General features: G+C 34.4%; 1 long non-coding RNA gene across 1 annotated transcript in view; it reads left to right on the top strand.

Annotated features, from left to right (window-relative positions):
* The window catches only part of LOC115294543, a 47,103-nt gene extending 27,521 nt beyond the window's left edge, over nucleotides 1-19,582 (top strand). The window contains exon 3 of the long non-coding RNA XR_003909947.1: nucleotides 19,390-19,582. This is a non-coding gene — a long non-coding RNA (uncharacterized LOC115294543). The remainder of the gene's footprint in view (nucleotides 1-19,389) is intronic.
* The last annotated feature ends 3,047 nt before the right edge of the window (nucleotides 19,583-22,629 follow it).

Genomic DNA, 22,629 nt, shown 5'->3' with positions numbered 1-22,629 from the left:
ATAGAAGGGCACACATTGCCCAAGGCAAGAGGGACCACCCTTGTAATACCCTTAACATTCCTAAGGGAAGGCTAGTTACACCCTATGTGAGGGTCCTGGGTCCTGGGTCTACTCTGTGATTGGTTAACACTCTAAATGTTGTAATTGGATAAACCTGCTGTCAATATTGTGTAATAATAATTGGATCACTGTAAAAAAATCTAGGTTGCAAGAAACAAAATTCTAGGAAGATTTCAAAAAAAAAGTAATGCACAACAAGAAAACATTTGCGATAGAAACTGAGGAATTTCAAGACACTATTATTTTTCTTTAATACTGAGGGAATGATTGGAGGACTTTTGAATTGTTCGAGCAGTCTAGCACATGGAAGAACAGAACATAAAATTACTGGATAAGAATGACTTCAAACAAGGTTGAAAGAAAACACTTCAAGTGATACTAGAAATGAAAGAATTCTACACTGAGGCATTGAACATGGACTTGATACCAGAACCACACTGTATATTACTTGTAGTACTTTTCACTATTAATAAGAGAATGAAAAGTTTATTATTTAAAGGTCTCAATATCTTAGACCCTGAAGGAAACAGAAGTAGTTTTCAAAAGCAGATGAATAAGAATCAAATAACCCATGTCTTTCTATTAATCTGCACAGAATGTTGACATATATATGTGTTTTTGGTAGTAGATGGGGTCATGTAAATGCCTAGCCATCATACCATCATATTTATCATTTCAGCTTGCATATATACATATATGTATATCCATTTATAGATTTATCATATTCTAAATAAGAAATTCCATGTTTAAATTTTCTTTACCTATGAATCATTTGTTATTCCTACAAGATGCTGTACTACCTCTGGACTTTAAAATTCTGAGTGAAAACACATTGTATTTGATAGAGACAAAATTTATATTTAAACTGCTGTTTCTCTTTAACAGGATATTTTGAATTAAAAAAAATAATGGTAAAAATGTAGCTCTTCATTAGATACTGTCAGCCCATAAAATTATTGCCTGATACACAACATCCTAGTTATGAAAATAAATATCAGTAGAGTAATAAAATATTTCATGTAATAGCTATGCAAGCTTATTTTTATAACAAGTAAATATACAGGTATATTATCAGTATATCAGAAGCCATTATTTATCTTGGAAATAGTAATGTGTTCAGAATTTAGAAGTACAGTAATTGCACGAATTCAGTGTAGAAAATGCATGTGTGTGTGTATCTGTGTGTGTTTTGGAGGATGTAAACAGTTTAATGAGTGTTATGACCTTTGTATATTTATTTACATTAATGATGTAAGTCCATTAACTATGATTTTTCAAACAAATAAAATACTACTAATGCAAACAGAAAAACATAATGAGAAGATCCTGCATTTGCATCAGAAATCAGACCATCTAGGATTCTCAACCCACTTGCTGATTCCCATGAATATTAAAAAAAAAAAGAAATACATATTAGATGATGATGATAAATAGATGCACATAAAGATACAGATTTAGAAATATATATATACTTCAAAATCATGACCACATACTGTAAATAACAATTATCTGTTATCTCTTTTTTTCTGTAAATTGTGTCCCAGTTATAGGATTGAACAGATTCTGTCATTATTTCTTTTCTTAGCAAGTCTCCTTCATAAATGGTACTTTGTTTTGGACATGAGGGATGGGTCTTTTTCTTTTGGTGAAGTTAGCATCCGTTGAAGATTAATCTGTTGAACTGATTCAAGGTTGCATAATTCTGATGTTTTTATACCTTTCCCCCCTTTCTTTAGGCTGAAAGATTTTTGTAGAAATTTTTTCTCATCATCTTTTATCTGGTTATTTGGCTTTTCAGGTTGGACCTCAAGTCTGCATTAGAAGTCTTTAGTAGATTGTTTTTCTTTTTTTACAGTTTTCTTTCCAAGAAAGGATTTCCAAGTGGAATTAATTTCCTTTTGGCAGAAAGTAGTATTTTGAGGCCACAATTTGAGTACTTGAGGTCCTCATTTGGTACTTGGTTGATCGCTTTTTGTTTATTTCTTTTAAAAATGAATTACCACACAACTTATATGAAAAGGAATTATACTGCAAGGGTATTTTAAGAGAGCTCAAAGCCCCTCCTCCTTTTTAAATCAGACTAAATTCATCCTATTTGATAGTGAAGGGAAATATCTCCACACTGAGACCAGCAGCCCTTGAGAAATAAGAATACCTTCTGGGAATAAGAAAAGCAGGGGTTTCGCCAAGAGGAGGAGAGTAATTACTCATTTTCTAGGAATACACCAAGCCAACCTTAACACAGAGTAAGAAATGCTAGAAGAGCAAGTCACGTTTTAGGTAGGAACTTGGGTATATTATGCTTTGGGCCACACTTCAATATACTTTAATAAAAAAGTCAATATGAAATAATTTTAGACTTACCGAAAAGTTGCAAAGACAATGCAGATAAGTTATACAGACTTTTTATACATGTTTCTCTAATATCAACTGTACTCAAATTTCACACACTTTGATTTAGAACACTATTATTTTTAAATCTTTCTATATTAAAATATGGGATTTTCTCCCCATAAACACACCACTTTAAGTGATTGACAAACTTAAACACTTAAGGTGGGAAGAAGTGTTGGACAAGTCTCACACTCTCTCTATATATTATATATATATACATATATATGTTTATTTATTTTGAGAGAGAGAGAGAAAGAGCGAATGTGGGGAGAGAGAGAGAGAGAGAGAGAGAGACAATTCCAAATAGGCTCCACACGGTCAGTGCAGAGGAGTCCATTGTGGGCTTAATCCCATGAACCATAAGATCATGATCTGAATGGAAATTCAGAGTCAGACATTTAACTGACTGAGTGACCCTGACACCCCAATAATTTATGCATTTTTAAAAACATTAACTTTCCTTCAATAATATTGGAAAAAAACATACTTTTATTGCTAAAGGTGAAGTAATTATTTGGATCCAATGTGCTGTGATACCACTGTTTCTTTATGGGCACAGCTTCTAACTTCTACCATTTTTCAGTCACTACTCTCCTTATCACAATAGGGTTCTCTGCCTTGTTTTGCAACTACAGTTGGAAGAGGGCATAAGACATCTTGATTAAAGGGCCTCTAATAAAGTTTGAACAAAGAGCAAAGAACAAAAGTCCACAAGTTAGCAGTACAAGTAGACTATCATAATTTCAAATGGCTGGCACTTTTGATATATTTTCTGGAAAAGCAAAAAAAATGGATAATCTTCACAAGAACAATTATCTTTATGTATAAGTTCTTTTATTTGAAATTAATGATTATTAGAGAATCAAGAAAATTATTTCCTGAGTAAGTAGAGGTGAATTCATAAATGCTTTGATTGTTTTTCTTTCCTGATTATGTACTTTAGCAAGCTCCTGGGACATGCATGGACCTGTGAATATACATAGAGTTTGTATCTGTACATAAATATTCATTTGTATAATGTTTTATTAAATTAAAAATTTAACCATAAGTATATACTACTACCTTCAAAAGGCAAATGTCATCAGAGTAATGATTCGTATCTGTATGTGAGTGTAACTGAGAGAATTATGTGACCAATTGCTTCCCCACTGCATACTGTGATGATTTTTTTATGACACATTCACATTTAGTTTTTAATGCCAGTGCTCTATTTTAGGATTTATTTTTCTTCTGCTGGATTCTGTTTGATAATAATAGGACATACATTTATCCATCTTTCTGAAAACTTTGAGGGACAAACATGTATGTATTTTGCCTAAGGTTAAATTTAATAATAAAGGAACATTCAAAATTATCCATGTTCTAAAGGCAAGATGCTAATTTAATAGTCAATGTGTTCAGTAATTTCCATTCTGAGGTCCATCCTGGCAGTTGAAAAGTTCCTCATTATAAAACATAATTACCTGCATTTTTAAAATGTCAAGTTCTCAGAATAATTTCTGTCAAATACCAGAACACATTAAAAAGTATTTGATGAAATGTATTCACTTTTCTGCAATGTTGGACAAAGGGAATATACACTAATGGTAAAAAATGTGGTCTTAATTGGTTACATTTTTGTATTTTAATAGAATCCTAAAATGCATGCTACAATCTCTAACACACAAAACTCTCATCTAAGTCTTCTTTGAGGAAAGGTTGCCTAGACTAAGAATTCTGGATGGATCTGTAGCTTATATTTTGATTCCAAGATAGTAAATATTAATTATTTGATTATTTTCTTTCTAAGAGAAATGCTAAGCATATGTAATCAGAGTTTCTGAGAGTCAGAAATCCAGGTCATAAATCTCAGTATTTCTAAGCAAAAGCTATAGGATCCTAGGTAAGATTTTTTTACCTGTCTAGATTTCTATAAAAATATTAATATCTAAATCATTAACTCATTATGATGATTAAGTGAAACCATCCACATCACCTAGTACATTATTAGTTTTCAGAATACTTCATATGCCCCTTTAAGCCATATCATTTGCAACCATATTTTGATTTAAAAAATTTTTTACTTAATGTTTTTTTTTTTTTTTTGAGAGACAGAGAGAGACAGTGCAAGCAGGGGAGGGTCAGAGAGAGAGGGAGGCACAGAATCTGAAGCAGGCTCCAGGCTCTGAGCTAGCTGTCAGCACAGAGCCTGATGCAGGGCTCGAAGCCACGAACCGTGAGATCATGACCTGAGCCGAAGCCAGATGCCTAACCGACTGAGCCACCCAAGTGCCCCTGCAACCATATTTCGAAACTAGAGCGCCCAGATTGATTGTTCATCATGTGCATTTTGCGTTACCTAAAACCCTCAAAAAACATGGTTGTCCTCAAACACAAGCAGCAGATCCTGAACTCAGCCAAGTCGGTAATTCCATAGTTAGAATGCCGTGGAGTTTGGTATTCTTCCACTGGAATCGATGTGTGGCTACATTCTTAGCACTGCAATGTTACCAAGTTTAAGAAATATTCCATTAATCAGGTGAGAAATATTAATAAAATCAACATCAAAATCTCCAAGACAGAAAAGATACTACTTTTAGGTATAAGACATGTAAAACTGTCACTGTCACATGTATTAGTGATACCCACCTAAGACTAAATCAAAATTACCTAAGACATAGTCTGTAAATTTTTACATTAACGTTTTCCCAATCTTGAGAATGAAATTCAGTTGTGAGCCGTGTGTGTGAACAAAGAATATGCAATAACGGACTAGCACTTAGCTAGAAACTGCACAGATTTTGGTATTTATGTGAAACACTGGAATTTACTTCTCACAGAAAGGAACATCTGTATGAAAAACAAGAGAAACAAACCCCAAAACTGAAAAAAACTAAACCCTTCATTAGTACTGCTGAGGTAAAACTAAGGACAGATTGTGTTAAGTGTTTTTTTGTTGTTGTTTTCCTCACTAAGATTTATGTATCCATTTTAATAAATAGTTTTGTTTGGCGTTATAATGGAAGATTTTGTCAATATTGTTAATTTTCCTCATGTTCACATACTTAATTTTTTTAAGATTTTATGATTTTATTTTAAGTAACCTCTACACCCAACATGGGGCTTGAACTTACAACCCCAGGATCAAAAGTCATATGCTACATTGACTGAGCCAGCTAGGTGTCCCTCCTTTATGCACGTTCATTTTTGTCACATGCTCACTTGACTATTTTGGAGAGTTTGTGCAAGACTTTTTGGAATTAAGGAGTTCTGAGAAAACTATATGTAATATTCCAACTGGCACATAAGATTTTAGTTTCTTAATGCTCTCATAATCCATTCAAGATGCTGAATTTGAGACACTGGTATCACTTATTACTTCAGGGAATTATACTTGACCTTGGATTGCACAGATGGTAATGAGTAATTAATCATATTTGTTCTAACCTAAAAAGTAATCATAGATACTGAAGTATCATAAACCATTTAAGGCAAAATGAAGTAAAAATTTCAGAACAGATTCACACACTTGAGCATACTTGCATCTGCCTATAGAGAGCAAACCCTGAATTTCCAAGACTGTTTTCAGAAAAATCAAGTATTAAGAAGTCTGAAAATGAGCATGTTGATGAAAGAATTAAAGGTTGGAGGTATGCATCCTTAGGAATATCTATTCTCTTTCATGATGCTGAGGATTAAATGTTTACAATAAAATACCTTGAAGTGAGTGGAGATAAGAAAATATTTAAAACGTGTAGAATTTTTGAGGTGTCAACTAACATAGAGATCATAGACCTTAACTATGTTCTTTAAAGATGTGTAGACTTGCACCCAGTAGTATTAACAGTCATGTTACAGCAGATGGCTTGTCATTAGGGACATAGGACCACAGTCTTGTTCCTTGTTCACAGTGCGATATTCTTTCTGTTGTGTCATGCCATTTTCATATCATCGTCTGATTGTTTGAAAGATACTGTTAGTCATTAGGCACTTGGATATTTACATCCTATTGCTACTATTTATATTTGAAAGCCAGGTTCAAGTTAAAATGAATTAGCATACAGAGAACAGAATCCATGGTTTGAGAAAGAGAATTTTTCTTTAGCTCATCTTCTTTACATATCTTGTGATTTTTTTTTTCATTCCAGTCTTTCCGTTTCCTTGCTATAAAAAGGAAAAAAAAATTGGGCAGGGGGCATCTGAATGGCTCAGTCGGTTAAACGTCCAACTTCAGTTCAGCTCATGATCTCATGGTCTATGAGTTCCAGTCCCGCTTCAGGCTCTGTGCTGACAGCTCAGAGAGCCTGGAGCCAGCTTCAGATTCTCTGTCTCCTTCTCTCTCTGCCTCTCCCCTACTCACACTCTATCTCTCTCTGTCTCTCAAAAATGAATAAATGTTGAAATTTTAAAAAGTAAAATAAAATACATATTAAAAATTTTTTAAGTTTTTTCTGCCTACCTTAAAAGTTATTATTCAGGGGCATCTGAGTGGCTCAGTCCGTTGAGTGTCTGGCTCCGGCTGAGGTCATGATCTCACAGTTAGTGGGTTCGAGCCCCGTATTGGACCCTGTGCTGGCAGCTCAGAGCCTGGAGCCTTTTTCAGATTCTGTGTCTCCATCTCTTTCTCTCTGACCCTCCCCTGCTCATGATCTGTTTCTCTCTGTCTCTCAAACATAAGTAAATGTTAAAAAATTTAAAAAGTAATTAATCAAAGATATCTTTATTAAGTTGCAAGAGGCTAGACAGATGTTATTCCTTGACAATAATGATTTTTGCTATATTGTTTACATAATGTTTCAGAGGATTGGATGTACTCTACTTCATTACAAAGTAATGGATAGAAGTAACTGGAGTCCAGTAAAGACAAGTGAATCATGAAATATTGACAGCAATCTCGAATGTGCGCACACACACATACACACACAAGGGCATATATACATAAGCATCTATCTAACAAAAATTGTAATGAATTGAATTATATATGAATCCACACAGAAACCCTAAAAGACATAACATTTCCTATTGTATATTTCCACTCTCATTTCCTAAAATAAAGTGCTGTGTTTTTCAGAACGGCCATTTTCTAACACTTAGGGATTAATTTGTTCCCTAGGGACACATAAAATGATTTCTCTCTGAAGTTTGTCTTCTATGGGCAAAGAGCCAAGTTTCTTTTTCTGTCGTTGTTTAAGTGCCTTAAACTCCATGCTATGAATGCTTATGTAGCATAGGCTAATCATAGTGGGTGACTGTATCTAAATCAAATTAGCACTGGTTGACAAGGGATTATTTTCCATCTCATCAGCATGCTGTGGTGATTTATTGATTTAGCAAGGTGATTCTACAAGTTTGGATATTAAACATGACAGGGGCGATGCGGTTTATTGATATTATTTTCCATTAGTAGTGGATTCCCACTATCTTATTCTATGCAGAGTATAAAATTATTAAAATCTGTACAAATTTTTGTAAAATTTATAAAATTGTAAAATCTGGCTTTTACTGCAGTTCATTTTTCCATTAAATATGAAGTTAAATGTTAGCAGAAAATTTGGCAAAACTTATGAAAGTGAACACTTTATTTATTTATTTATTTATTTATTTAATTTTGAGAGAGAGAAGGTGTGAGTGTGCGCACAAGTGAGGGAGGGGCTGAAGGAGAAGAAGAGATGATGTTAAGCAGACCCCATGCTCAGTGCAGGGCTTGACATGGGGCCTGAGCTCATGTCCGTGATACCATGACCTGAGCCAAAATCAAGAGTCAGATGCTTAACTGACTCAGCCACCCAGATGCCCCCTAAAATAAACACTTTACACATGTGAACTTTATTTCATGTCAATTATATCTCAATAAAGTTGTAAATTTAAAAAAATCTGTAGCTATTTGGGAACAAATGAATTTAAGTTTTCATGACAGTGTTCACCCAGAGGAAGTTTGTTTTAAATGTACTTTATTTTGCTTAAGCCTAGATAGTTTCTTTAATTCATACAATATTTGGGGATATAAACATAAACAAGATAAACCTGTATCTATCACTAAAAATATATCACATGTGGCATCATATTATTCGTGCTGATTATGAAGGGAGGGAATGGGTATATACCTAATCATTTTTCCTCATTTTTACATTTGGGAGGGTGACCATGTCTATATCATAGGTTTACCATAGTAACAAGACACAACCTGTGTGTACCCCAAGTGAGGACAAATAGGTTCTCCTTTCTCAGTAAATATTTTTGTATCCTTGAAGAGGTTCTTGCCTCATTTATTTAGTGGGCCTGCATAAGGATACTTTGATGATACTATAGTAAAACTCATTATATTTTGGGTTGGAGAGAAAATGTTTCCTTACTTTGATCTACGAAAGGTGAGAATATTTTCATAAAGTTCAAAACAGGATGCATTCTTTTTTTCTGGCATTAAAAAAATTAAATCCAAGCTCTTTAACATATAGTGTTAAGGATTTGGGGAGTAGAATTTAGTGATTCATCACTCACATAAAACACCCAATGCCCATCCCAACAAGTGTCCTCCTTAATTCCCATCACCCATGTAGCCCATCCCCCAACCCAGCACCTCTCTAGCACCCCACAGTTTGTTCTCTGTATTGAAGAGTTTCGTATGGCTTGTCTCCCTCTATGTTTTCATCTTATTTTTGCTTTCCTTCTCCTATGTGCATCTGTTTTGTTTCTTAAATTCCACATATGAATGAAATCATATGATTTGTGTGTTTCTCTGACTGACTTATCTCCCTTAGCATAATACACTCTGGTTCCATCCATGTTGTTGCAAATGGCAAGATTTCATTCTTTTTGATAACTGAGTAATATTTCTATTGTATAGACATACCACATCTTCATCCATTAATCAGTCTATGGGCATTTGGAGTCTTTGCATATTTTGGCTATTGTCGATAGTGCTACTATAAACATTGGGGTGCATATACCCGTTTGAATTAGCATTTTTGTATCCTTTGGATAAATATCTAGTATGCAAGTGCTGGGTCAGAGGGCGGTTCTATTCTCAATTTTTTGAATTAGCATTTTTGTATCCTTTGGATAAATATCTAGTATGCAAGTGCTGGGTCAGAGGGCGGTTCTATTCTCAATTTTTTGAGAAACTTCCATACTGTTTTCCAGAGTGGTTGGACTAGTTTGCATTCCAACAGTGTAAGAGGGTTCAACTTTCTCTACATCCTCACCAGCATCAATCCTTTCCTGTATTGTTAATTTTATTCATTCTGACAGGTGTGAAGTGGTATCTCATTATGGTTTTGATTTGTATTTCCCTGATGATGAGTGATGTTGTGGATCTTTTCATGTGTCTGTTAGCCATGTAGATGTCTTCTTTGGAAAAGTGTCTATTCATGTCTTTTGCCCATTTATTCACTGTTATTTGTTTTTTGGGTGTGGAGTTTAATAAGTTCTTTATAGATTTTGGATACTAACCCTTTATCTATATGTCATTTGAAAATATTTTCTCCCATTTTTTCAGTTGTCTTTTAGTTTTGTTGTTTGTTTCCTTCTCAGTGCAGAAGCTTTTTATCTTGAGGAGGTGAGTCTTAATAGTTCATTTTTGCTTTTGTTTCCTTTGCCTCTGGAGACAGGTCAAGAAAGACTTCTGTGGTCAAGATCAAAGATGTTGCCTGTATTCTCTTCTAGGATTCTGATAACTTCGTGTCCCACTTTTAGGTCTTTCATCCATTTTGAGTTTATTTTTTGTGTATAGTGTAAGAAAGTGGTCCAGGTTCATTCTTCTACATGTCACTGTCCAGTTTTCCCAACATCATTTGCTGAAAAAACTGTCTTTTTTCCATTGGATATTCTTTCCTGCTTTGTCAAAGATTAGTTGGGATACATTTGTGGATCCATTTCTGGGTTCTTTATTCTTTTCCATTAATCTAAGTGACTGTGTTTGTGCCCCTTCCATACTGTCTTGATAATTACAGTTTTTTGAAACAAAAGTCCAGAATTCGAATGTCTCCAGCTTTGGTTTTCTTTTTTAACATTAGTTTGGCTATTTGGCATAAAATAAGACACCTTTTTAAAGGGTATATTAATGTTTAAATGTGGAATATACCATTAAGTGATACATTTTTTGTGAAGTTTATTTTGAGAGAAAGAGAGTGGGGGAGGCGCAGAGAGAGACAGAGAAAAAGAGAATCCCAAGCAGGCTCCATGTTGCTAGAGCAAAGCTCAATGAGGGACTTGAATTCATGGATCAGGAGATCTTGACCTGAGCTGAAGTTAAACACTTAACCGACAGAGCCACCCAGATGCCCCAGAGATGATACATTTTTTTTCTAATAGCTGTGTTGATCTATAGCTGTGCTACTTAATATGATAGCCACGAGTCATGATCATGACTATTCAAATTTAAATGAAAAAAAAATTAAAAATTCAGCTCCTCAGTTACACAAATAATTTTATGTGGTATGTGGCTACCGTATTGGGAAGCATAAATTAATGAAATTTCCATTATTGGTGAGCAAATATTATACTAAATAGCACTATGACATACAATCCAGAGATAAATTATCACAAGTTTTGGTTACTCTGATACACTGTCAATAGAAAACCTGAGATTGCAGGGTCGCCTGGGTGGCTCAGTCAGTTGAGTGTCCAAATAAGGCTTAGGTCATGATCTCACGCTTTGTGAGTTCAAGCCCTGCATCAAGCTCTGTGGTGACAGCTCAGAGCCTGGAGCCTGCTTCAGATTCTGTGTCTCTCTTTGCCCCTCCCCACTTGTGCTCTCTCACTCTCTCAAAAATAAATTATAAACATTAAAAAAAGGACATCCAAGATTGTTGATTAGAAGGAGAAACATATTAGTTGATCCATAAGTACAGAAGTGTAAGACATAGAGCCCATTTTTCCAACAAGGCAGTGTCCAAAACTTGATAGCAAAAGCCCAATAAGAATAGGTATATTGCTAAGGGATAAAGCACTACATATATTTTGTGAAAAACTATTTAGAAGACACACTCAAAATTTTACAGTTGGTGATATGCTGCCTTCATGTTTACAATGTCCCTAAAGTCATCTTTCTATAGATTATAATATGGAAATATCTGACTATAAACATTGAGTGCCGTAATTATCTGTTGAAGGTCACATTTATGGAGAATCCAAAAGTGAACTTCAAGAGAACTGATCCATAATTCAGGTAATAAAAACAAGGCTTGAGAATTTTTCATTTAATTTAGATTAATAACTTCTTTCATTAGTACAGGACCTAAAAACTGTTTATTTTTATTTTTTAAAAATATATACATTTATCCCCCCATAGTGTCTATCAATACTACTATTTTTTTAACCATTAGTAAGTTGTTTCTAGATTTTCTCAGATGTTCTACTTGGAGAGTCAAATGATCTCAAATAAAAGGCAGCTTCTCTCCTCTGCATTTCTTGTCATTAAAATTCTTTTCTCTTCTTTCTTTCTCTCTCTCTTTCTTTCTTTCTTTGGTCAGACCTTTCATATATTAAATAGCAGATTCAGTGACGTGCGTCCTACTCTTGGTTCTAATAGATTTCACAACAAAATTAATAATGTTTAGTTTTATTTTCAGTAATGAGATTTTATTAAATTTAATCTCTTCTGTTCTTGGTTTCCTAAAAGATTTTTATCATTAAACACTGATGAATTTCCCCTAATTTTCTTCATATGTATATATTTTTTGATACGATCATGCCTGTGTGTCTATGTGTATCTTTTCATAGCTTGGCTCCAAGCGACCTATGATATAGGTCTTGTCTCAAAATTCCTATTGTCTCTGGCCTCACAAAAACTGAAGAGAAAGAAAGTAAATAGGTCGTCTGAGGTTTCCCTTGTCTTGGTTCTGTTAAAAACCAGAATGATGGAATGAAACTTCCTCCTTACACTCTAAGACCCAGAACTGAATACAAGAAAAAAAAAAAAAGTAAAATAACAACACATGCATGACTGGAGATTACATTTCATTTTAAATGATGAAAGTTTGAGGACTGAATTGAGATGTGCTTTAAATACAAAACATACAACCACTTAAAACATGTAACAGAAATAATATATTATCAAATTAATATTTATATTGATTGCATATTAAAAGGATTCTTTGATACATTTGATATCTTTTATCTATTGATTTAACATATGTTATCAAAATTAAACTTACCTTTCTCTTATTACTTGTTTTCAATATGGAAAATAACTATGGAAAATTATATTTTTATGCTTATATAAATATTTGGCATATTTGTATATTAACACTTTATTTATATTATATTAGCACTAGCATAAAGACAGATAGAGGCAAAACTAAATATAACGTCTAAATCAAGACAGTCACTGAAGGAGAGAGACTACATCTGCATATTAATTGTGTTGGCAGCATTTAAAAAGATTCAGGAGGAATCATACAAAGACCTACTATGGTTTGAAATCAACAACAAATACCCAATAAAACAGAAAAGTTGGAGGGTGGATAATTACCATCAATACCTAAATTACTGGCCTCTGGTAACAAATCAAAGAAACATCTAAAAATTTAAAGTAAAAATACAAAGAGAAAAAAATATGAAAGAATAAGAGTTTCAATAATATATGTTAATAAAATATTGTTATGAGAAGGAATGGAGAGGATGGAAGGGAGAAGTAGTTAAATAATGAAAGGCAGTACTTACAAGATGGAGAAATGCCAATGCCTTCAGTTTGAAAAATTAAAATAGTGAAAAATAATGCAAATTCAGGTATTCCCAATAAACATCTTAAATTCAAGAAAATCTGACAAGATGCCATTTAAATATAATAAACTATTAGAAAACAAAATGATTTAGTGTCAGAATTCTCACCTAAAATACTAAAACCTGATCATGAGAGGTGCCTGGGTGGCTCAGTCGGTTGAGCACCCAATTTCGGCTCAGGGCATGATCTCATGGTTCATGGGTTTGAGCCCCGCATCGGGTTCTGTGCTAATGGCTAGCTCAGAGCCTGGAGCCTGCTTTGAATTCTGTGTCTCCTTCTCTCTCTGCCCCTCCCTTGTTTAAAAACAATTTTAATATAAAATAAAATAAACCTGATCATGAATGGAACACCCTGTAAGGTTGCTCCTGGAAAAAAAATGTATTTGTTATAATATATAACCAGACACTTTTCAATGCATAAAACATCACATTCCTTTAACTTAGAATACAGTTTGTTGTATATCTGTGAAATATTTAAAATAATATTTATCAGACCATTGGCTATGTTTTGAATATTCAAACACTATATATATATTCATTGTCTCAGATCATAATACAATGAATTTAGTAATACAATATTGAAAATGTGACCTAAAATATTAAGTACTTAGAATTAACATCATACATGAAAGGTAATTTTATGAATTATTTTAATGGATGATTATATCAATGCATTTATTTACATGGTTTAGGAAGGATTTGTGATTAAAGATTGTAGAGGGTACTTAATTGTGAAGATGTGTAAGTGTGTATACAAACATGTATCCAGCACATGAAGAAACTGAGTAAATGAGTTAAGAGAGTATTCTTCATACTTTTTTTGGTAAAAGCACATATTTGCATGGATTAAGGAAGGAGGATGTTCCCAAGGTTAAGTGTGAGCTGTGATGAGAATTTCTCCTATGAAGTGACAGTAATGAACTACTACAAAAGCAAACTGCTTTATGACTCCTTCAACCCACACTAAAGGTTAGTTATTTGCCATATACATCTGAATGGAAAAGAAGAAGAAGAAGAAGAAGAAGAAGAAGAAGAAGAAGAAGAAGAAGAAGAAGAAGAAGAAGAAGAAGAAGAAGAAGAAGAAGAAGAAGTAGAAGCAGCAGCAGCAGCAGCAGCAGCAGAAGAAGAAGAAGCAGCAGCAGCAGAAGAAACAAGTGACAGAAAAGAATATATTCTCAAGCTAAAAAATGTTGGATATGGTTCACCATTCCCTTTTCACTTCTTTCCTTTTAATTTGAGGTTTGATAGAATTATAACAAGCAGTTGTCTTCTGAGATACAGTAGGCATGATTGGTCACTGGCCTTTAGAGAATTGTTCTGAAATGAGAGTTTTAAAATAAGAGGGTAGAAATGCAAATGAATTCTCTTTCTAGCAACAAGGGAATATAATATCTTTTTTTTAAAAAAAGAAAACAAAAAAGCTTCTTTGTGCAAAACACTTCAAATATTTAATAAAATATGAAGACATAATTTTAAAAGGCACTGCTGAGCAGACAATTATATAAAGGAAATCCTGACAAGATCCAAACAGTGAAAAAGCTTGAATCCGGAAAGGGAAACAAGTCCTCCAGCTAGAGTGTCCCATGGGCTTCTGCCCTGCACTGATGACCTAGAAATGATGTTTTAAGGGCTACAAGGAGGGAAAAAAAAGCTTAGGGGCTCATGCAAGTTACAAATTCAGATTAGCAACTTCCTTGTAAATCTAGGACTAGGAAGAGTGAAACATCAGTGATCACATGGCAAAAGGAGACAGGAATGAGACTAGCCCATCCCAGTTTGGAATCTGGATCAAAGATCCAGATCAAAAAAACTTTCCTTTAAGAATTGAGAATGGGGGTGCCTGGGTGGCTCAGTCGGTTAGACCTCCAACTTCGGCTCAGGTCAGATCTCACGTTCGTGGGTTCGAGCCCCGCGTCAGGCTCTGTGCTGACAGCTAGCTCAGAGCCTGGAGCCTGCTTCTGGTTCTGTGTCTCCTTCTCTCTCTGTCCCTCCCCGTCTCATGCTCTGTCTCTCTCTGTATCAAAAATAAATAAAACATAAAAAAAATTTAAAAGAAAGAATTGAGAATGATGTTATCCATAAAACAAGGCTGGAAATGGTCTTCACATGCCAACTGTCATCAAAGATTATTTAGTCTGAGATAGCTCTTGGTTAATAGTAACTCTAGTACTATAGAGGACAACAGCAAAAATCTGCCCTTGATCTGCATTTTCTAGTTTTTTATTAATTCACAACGAGTCACTTTAAATGTAGTGGTTCACAATAACAACCATCATTTATTTTGTTTACAAATCTTCATTTGGGTAGAAATTTGAGGAATAGCTTGTTTTTGCTCCTCAGACATCAACAGAATCACCTCAAAGACTGGATGACTAAGTATTTTAGAAATAAATAAAACAATAAATTAATGAAAACAGATACAATTAATATATTTAAATGAGTAAATGGGCTTGTTAAATGTACAATGGAAAAATGAGTGTTTTAAAAATGAACAGTATGGAGATTCCTCAAAAAGTTAAAACTAGAACTACCCTACAATCCAGCAATTGCACTACTAGGTATTTATCCAAGGGATACAGTTAGGCTGTTTTGAAGGGACACATGCACCCCAATGTTTATTGCAGCCCTATCAACAATAGACAAAGTATGGAAAGTTCTCAAATGTCCATTGATGGGTGAATGAATAAAGAAGATATGGTATATATATATATATATATATATATATATATATATATATACAATGAAGTATTACTCAGCAATCAAAAAGAATAAAATCTTGCCATTTGCAATTACATGGATGCAAACAGAGGGTATTATGCTACATGAAATTAGTCGGTCAGAGAAAGACAAATATCATACGACTTCAACCATATGAGGACTTTAAGATACAAAACAGATGAACATAATGGAAGGGAAGCCAAAATATGAAAACAGGGAGAGGGCCAAAACATAAGAGACTCTTAAATATGGAGCGTGAACAAAGGGTTGCTGGAGGGGTTGTGGGAGGTGGGGTGAGCTAAATGGGTAAGGGGCATTAAGGAATCTACTCCTGAAATCATTGTTGCACTATATGCTAACTAACTTGGATATAAATTAAAAAAAAAAAAGTCACTCTTGGTTTTAGCTCTGCCATGTAAGTATTTTGTAAGTTATTACTCCTATCCTTATAAACAGTAAAAGAGTTGAATAAACTAAAAATCCATAACTTTGTCTGGACCTAGCAGAGGAAGACCTCAGGACACACTGCAACTAGGAAATGTAGAGAGACACGTAAATACAGAAAATAACAACCAAGACTTGCTTGTCTGCATTGGAAGCCATTGGAGTACGAGTGGGTAGGGACACTAGATGGCAATATCGACAAATTGCTAGATGTTGATTTTAACCAGAATAAGAATCTCCTGGGGGCCCAGCCTTGGTGGTTCTACAATTTTGTGAATTTCTCTTATGGGAACTTTATCAGGTTTTTACAACACCGACGGGTCAATAAATCTTCCTGGCTCTAGCAAGGTGAGGGGAAAATCAACTATCAAGAAATAAGCCCACCGCATTCTTTGTAACAAAGAAAAGTGGGCAGGAAAGGGTTTATGAGAGCATTATGCCACATAGGGAAAGAGCATTTACCTGACTCCATTCTCTAGGGATAAGGAAAGGGGGTGATCTAAGAAGAATCTATGAAAAATAGCACAGTCCAGATGACTAAAATGCAAAGATTGAATCATGAGATTAGAGGGCACTTCTCCTTCCCCACTTCTTACCTCCATATCAACAAAGCCACAATTTAATAACAGTGGATTAAAACTGGATAGAGCTGCAAGACACAAGTTCTATTGAAGGAGGAGTTCAAGAGAACAGGAAACATTAAAACAAGGTCACTAGGGGATTTTGAATTCTTTGGCATGTGCAGGTACATAAACATACAACAGTATCCAACTCCTGGTCAGATGAATGTAAAACCTCATACTGAAGACCTACTTACTTAAATTTCTGATACCTGGTCTTTGACCAAAAGTTACCAGACATATTGAAAGGGATGCAAACACGTAATTTCAACAGATTAATCCCAGACATAACAATGGTTTTAGAATATAAAAGACTTAAGGGGAAAGGGCACTAATGGGAAAAGTAGATGGCATACAAGAAAAGAAGGGCGATATAAGTAGAGATTATCATATGGGTGTTATAAGAATAATAGGAGAATATTATAATTAACTATTAACAATTTTTGGAAATAAAGCAATTTCTTAAAATGTATAAACTGCTAAAACTGACACAAGAGGAAAAATATTTTCAATAGGCACATCTATTAAAAATTCTAATCAATAATTAATAATCTTCCAGAAAAGAAAACACCAGAACTAATTGATTTCACTAGTGAATTCTACTGAAAACGTGGGGAATCATTACGGAAGTACTTGATCATCTGTTCCAGAAAACAGGAGCAGAGGGAACACTTCAAAACTCATTTTATGAATTCTGCATTATCCTAATACCAAAACCAGACATTGCAAGACAGGAAAACTGCAGAGTAGTATATCTCATGAACATCGATGCAAAAATCTTTAGCAAAGTTTTAGCAAATTGGATCCACACAGTATATGTAGTACTACAATTCTTGCACTAACTGCCCAGAGTTAGTCCAAACTCTACAGGTAATGGATACTGTCCTCAAAAAGAGTGCCCTCAAATTAGACACCAGCTACCAGTTCAGGGGTCTCCTTTCTACTAGCACTCTGACCAAATATCTATACATTCTAGGATTCCCACAACTCTGTCAGGTTTTATTATTTAGTAGACCAATGTACAGAATTTAGAAAAAAATGTCATGCTTTCAATTGCCATTTTATCAGCAAGGATTTAGATTAGGCCCAGCCAGATAAAGACACCTACAGGAGAAGTCAAGAAGGATCTCAAATGTGGAGCTCTCAAGTCCCATCCTGCTGAATGGGAACATCCTCCTGTCTCATCAGTGTGATCACCAGACAGAAAAGCTCAACTGAGTTTTGGTGGCCAGAGCTTGTATAGGGCCCATAACATTATGTAGGTATGATTGAATTTTTGTCTAAGTGACTACATATAATGTCCCATCTCCTTCCACTCCCCAGAACATGAGCTGATAACACCTGACTCAAAGATCCAATCATCTGATCACATGATTTGTCTTATTGGTATGTCAGCTCCCATCATCCTTCACTCATGCTGAAACTCTTTGGAAGCCCATCATAAGTTACTTTATTAGTTTTAACTCTGGTGTGATTCTAGGTGCCTCAATGAATAACAAAGACTCTTACCACTCAGAATATTCAAAAGCTTTAGAAGGTCTATCTTAGAGTCCCAGAACAAACGTTAGAGAACATTTTATCATACAATGGTATAAAAAAAATTACACACTATGACTTAGTGAAATTTATTTCTAATTTCCAAGAATTGTAACATTTAGAAACCAATCAGTGAAATCTTCCATATTAACAGGCAAAAGAAAACAAAAGTAATGGACCCATATCAGTTGAGGCAGGCAAAGCATGACAAAATCTGATACCCATTAGGGTTTTTTTTTGTGTGTGTATATCCCTTGGAGGATGAATAAGCATGTTTCCCTTCACAATGTGGGTAGCCTCCATAATTACTTGAGTCAATTTCTTATAATTAATCTCCTCACACACACACCCTATCAATTCTGCTTCTCTAGGGAACCCTAAGTAACACACACATTTTTTATTAAAACAATAACAACAACAACAACAACAACAAAAACCTCTCAGCAAACAAGGTGTAATCATGACCTTCCTTAACTTAATAAAGAACATTTACAAATGCTCCTCCCCACCCCGCCACCAAATCTAAACTATTTAACTATTTAATGGCGGGAAATTGTTTACTTTCTCGCAAAAACACCTAGCAAGGTTTCAGGAAACAATGCACTGTAGGAAACCTATGAGTGTTTTCCTTACAGAGGTCTGCTTGAAATTTGACCCTTTGGATACCATCTGAGGGTTTAGACTTTGGGAGACTTCCCACTGTTCCCTAACTGGTAAGCATGGTTTTGTTTAGTACCTAAATTGGTGGTGAAAAAATAACATGATTTATTCTGATCATTTCCTTTACTCCTGGGAGTCTAGAATTTGGACATGTGTAGGCAAAGGAGGCATACATAACCAGTCCCCAAATGAGCTGTATGCAGTAACATTTCATACCTTATATGCAGTAACATTTCATACCTTTTCTTGCATCTAGGCAAGCTATAGGACCAGAGTGGATCAGTCCCTTTTCCATGAAGGCAACTGGATATAGAACATTGGATTCCAAGTCCTAGGGGGTATCAGAAATAGAAAATGGAAGGTGACTGTATGCATGGATCACAGCCTGGGAAGAGTCAACTATATAAATGAGAACACAGACTTTACCAGAGCAAGAAATAAACTTCTCTTCTGATAAACCACTGAGATTTACATTTTGTCTGTTATAGCAGAGAGTATTGCCTTGATAGATATAGATAAAACAGTTGGGGAAGAGGTGTGTATCTTTGAAGACTAATACTAGAAAATATTAATTTAAATGAGTTGGGTTTTAAATTTAAGTATTTGATAGAGATTAATAAATAAAGCCACATAAAGCAGAATAATTTTAAAAAGAATGAAGCTGAGAGCATAATTTAGAAAATTAAAAATATATATGCTATAAAATTTTAAAAAGTTGAATATCATTCATTAAAAACTGATAAATTTGACAACATTCTTTTAAATTTGAAAAAAAAAGGGAGATAGATACAGATGCACTGTTTTAAACAGATAGTAAGTTAATACAAATATCTTCTTGCTAAAGATTTGAAAACATTTAAAAAAAAAAAACAAATGTCTACAAAAGTATCATTTTACCCAAACTGACTCAAGAAGAATTCGAAAATCTGAATATTCCTACAAATACTAAACAATTGAACCAAGAATTAAGAATCTCATTCTTCTCCACTTTCACCTCCCCCTGTGTAGGCCCAGATTATTTTACAGATGTATCCTTTGGGGTAGCTTTATCTCTTCTTCCAATTTCTGTCAGAAAATTCAACACTGGAAGCTTTCCCAAGAGAGACCCAAGGTGAGTGCTTTGTCTCATTAACAAAAATTTGCTTTCTAAAGGTCATACAGAAAGTGACATCATTAGCTCTCTGTCCTAATTTATTGAAGTCATTTGTTGTAATAATTTGGATAATATGAGGCATTTTCATTCTTCATAGATTTGAGGTTGTCATTTGATTTTTCAAACTGATCTTTGTCAGCCCCTATGCATAGTGGTTGGAAATTGTTTTTATTTAAATTTTTTTAAATGTTTTATTTATTTTTGAGAGAGAGAGACAGAGTGTAAGTGGGGGAGGAGCAGGTAGAGGGAGACATAGAATCCAAAGCAGGCTCCAGGCTCTGAGCTGTCAGCACAGAGCCAGATGCAAGGCTCTAACTCACTTTGTGATCATGACCTGGGCTGAAGTCTGTTGCTTAACAGACTGAGCCCCCCAGGAGCCCCCGGAAGTGTTTTTATATAAAAGGATGACTGGACAGAGTGAAATCTCTGTCTCTACACTCCCTAATGCTGTATAAGGATGTTTAGTCCCTCACTATGAGATGAAAAAATCTCCAAATATTCTAATCTCTTTCTACCTACGTCTGGCTTTAATCTTGACATGGTCACTAGCGTTTTGCAAAACAAGTAAGTCACAGGAATAAAAGCACAGCATAAGGAATATAGTCAATAATATGGTAATTGCATTGTGTGGTGAAGGATGTGCTATTAAACACAGTGTAATATATAAACTTGTTGATTCACTTGGTTGCACACCTGAAACTAATATAACATCCTGTGTCAGCTATCCTCCAAAAAGCCCCCCCCAAATGAAAAAAAAATTCCCACAATTCCTTGCTTACTTCCTTTACTGTATAGTCATGTTCTGTTCTATGATAATATTGTCATTACTTTTATTTGGGTGGTGAAAAAATTCAGTTCCCTCATTATTTAATGTTTTCTTCAAAGAATTAAGTGGAACCTGGTTAGGCTGTTGGTTACTCATCTTTAAGAAGCCACTGGCAGAAATCAGTGATTATGTGCCAGGGTGTAACACTCTCAGAAAACTATAGTACTTCACCAACATGATGATTTCCCTTTTCTATGTTGCTTTTAAAAAAATTCTCCAGTGGTTTTCTCCAGTGGAGTAAAGGCTGAATGAAAATTAGAGAGAAAATTCTTTAACTGAGAAAAACATAAGTAGCTATTGAAGAAGACTCCAGAGGGACTTTTGAAATGTCCTAGATATCAAATTTGTTTGTTGAAGCAAAATAAAGCTTGAGAAAGATGAAGAGAAAGACGTGGACTTCTGTTAATTTACTTAATTAGTGACAACTACCTTTCAGTGAACAAGAAGATGAGGTTGTCATTTAACAGAGAGGGGCTGGTGTGTGATTGTGACAGAGAGGAAATCCAAAAGTTCCTCAAAATGTGCTGTTGTTTCCAACAAAACCTGCATTAATATTCTTAACTTGCTGTGTCCTAATGAAATATACTGACATTAATTTCTTCAAAAGAAAGCTATCTTTTCTGAAAGCAAATGTTTCTTTTCCTAAATGCAGAATATGAAGTTTTATTGTCTGACAATTAAGTAGCCTTAATAAATCATTTTATTTTGTTTAATGCATCCTTAAATAGAAGCATTCTTCTTTGATTGAAATTGGAGAATAAGCTCTATTCTCTATTAGAGATGCAACTATATCACAATGAATAATGTATAAATAACAATCAACAACCAGCTTTTCCTGGCTTGTGGGTAAAATAGAGAGGAAGATAGATGTCAAAGAAGATGCAGGTTTTCTTCTATATCCAGCATCATGTCTATTCTCTTCAAGAATTTGTAAGCCCTGGGTGATTTTGGAATATTATTCTGGGCTGTTTATTAATCATTATATAATATCATAGTGCTTTTGTAAGTGATATAGTTCCTGTAATTTTCCCCAAAGAACTCCCAGAGGTCAAAGAAGTATGTTTCTTTGCTCATGCAAAATATATCCCATGGCTATGCTATGAGTTTTGTTTCCCTTGAATTTTAAGAGTTTTTATAAACTGCCAAATATCCTTGCTCTAAACATTTTTGTTGTTTTTTTCAAGAAAATCATGAGAATTATTTTTCATATTTTTAATAATTATATAGCAAGAGAAACTGGGGTTTATAAAATATATTCTGAAACAGAGAAGTTAATAAAAGGCATGTATAATTCATAACACAGCACTAATGTATTAGTCTAATCTTATGTTTAGATTTTTGTGTACTAAAGTTATTGAGGGAAATCCAATACAAAGAGTTAAATAGAAATTATCATTTATTTTGTTCTCTGCATAGTGCAAAGAAGGACCCAGTGGGCTAATATTGGAATGGCTCTTTTTCCTTGTCTCTTTAGATGGAGAATGTATTTCTGTGCTTAACCTGTGTTGAGACTATGT

The sequence above is a fragment of the Suricata suricatta genome, chromosome 6, assembly GCF_006229205.1.
Source record: "Suricata suricatta isolate VVHF042 chromosome 6, meerkat_22Aug2017_6uvM2_HiC, whole genome shotgun sequence".
Classification (NCBI taxonomy): Eukaryota; Metazoa; Chordata; class Mammalia; order Carnivora; family Herpestidae; genus Suricata; species Suricata suricatta.
The sequence above is the reverse complement of the archived record's forward strand: the minus strand, read 5'-3'. Positions and strand labels throughout refer to the sequence as shown.